Source organism: Volvox carteri (assembly GCF_000143455.1).
Source record: "Volvox carteri f. nagariensis unplaced genomic scaffold VOLCAscaffold_158, whole genome shotgun sequence".
Lineage (NCBI taxonomy): Eukaryota > Viridiplantae > Chlorophyta > Chlorophyceae > Chlamydomonadales > Volvocaceae > Volvox > Volvox carteri.
Genome location: NW_003307701.1, coordinates 59158 through 60782, shown reverse-complemented (window position 1 = coordinate 60782; position 1625 = coordinate 59158).

The window sequence follows — 1625 nt, the reverse complement described above, 5'->3', positions numbered from 1 at the left end:
ATACGCGTAGCGTGAGGATTTGACACTGCTTATGTGGTGACGCCAGGCCCATCTGAGCATCCCAGGTTACGACTTTGCTGTATTACAGCTAAGCTTGGAGACTCAGTCAGAAAGCTTTGAAGGACATCACCTAGAGGACAGGATCTGACAGTATGTACCACGTGAACATCTGAAAGGCTTTGGGCCTGTTTCCCTTGGCTTTTGGTGCCACCTGTTAGTGCCTCTTTCCCCTAAAAGGAAAAATAAGGTCCATGGAAACCATGGCCTTTTAATGATTTTTAGTGGTCTACTAGGGACGGCCCTTTACTGAAGTACTAAAAGTACAACAGGTTTTCGTTGTAACTTGCATCTTTCCACCCTTTTAATGCATAAGGGCTTTCATTATCGGTCACACTTTAGCATTCAGTCCGGAACTCTCAGTACACAGATTCACCACTCGAGAGCTTACTGAATGTCAATTATATCGCGACACCGTTGGGCATAGGGCCCAGCGTGCGTGTTTGAGAAGAAGGCTACAGTGAAGCAGGAGCGGGCGACAACAAGGATACCACTGAGACCTCCTTGACAGGCAAAGGCATTTCTATACTACCGAAAAGAAGATTCGGCATTTCCTTTTGTGTGAGGCCATGTGCAAGGCGTTGCTGAGGCAGGCGAAGCCATATATGCCGCATGCCATTCCAATGCATTTACACTTACGTGCCGGATATGACAAGTGCGGAAAACCGAATCACGTATGCGCTCGCGTATAAAGATGGGCGATTTCTCTCGCGACTTGCGACTTGCGACTTTGCAAGGTGCAAGCCGTACGCAAGAGTGCACTTTGCCTCGCATCCGCAATTTGTTTTGCAACCAGCCATAAGTGTGCAGTCCACACTTGTGCAGGCCCCGCATATTCAGAACCTAAAACAACTTTTGTTAACCTAGCGCAACGTATATCCTTTTGTCAAATCCAGTCAAGGTGGTGTCGAAAGACACCAGATGCGATACACCAGCGTAGCCATCCGATGTACGACCCGTACTATCGTACGGCAAGGTAAAAAGTCGGTGGTCGGTGACCAGCATGAAGGTATCCTGTGCGGTCTCAAGGTACGGCCGCCACTCTTGTAGGGCATTGAGTACACAGAAGCTCTTGCTCTGTGGTGGTGTAATTGACATCGGCAGGTGTGAACTTTTGGCTGGTGTGGGCGACGGGGTGGCCATCCTGTAGCAGTGCACCGCCTGTGCCGTAGATGCTGGCGTCAGTTACGACTTTGGAGGGTTTGGTAAAGTCAGGAAGGTGCAACAACGGGCGTTGATGAGGGCGTATTTAATGCCGTCGAAAGCCTGCTGGTGCAAGTTCTTCCTTCGGTCAGCCGTTTGCTGCCGGTGAGGGCCGTGAGTGGAGTCGCTAGCGATGAGTACCCTTGGGTGAACTTGCGGAAGTAGCTCGCAAGGCCCAGGAAGCCGCACAGCGCCGTCCTGTCTTTTGGGACGGGGTCGTTCTTAACGGGCTCAATTTTTGGGCGGGCCCCCAGCGCGAAGCGCCCAGGGGGGCCCCGACCTGTAGGATTGCCCATGTCCGTGTGTGTGTGTGTGTGTGTGTGTGTGTGTGTGTGTGTGTGTGTGTGTGTGTGTGTGTGTGTGTG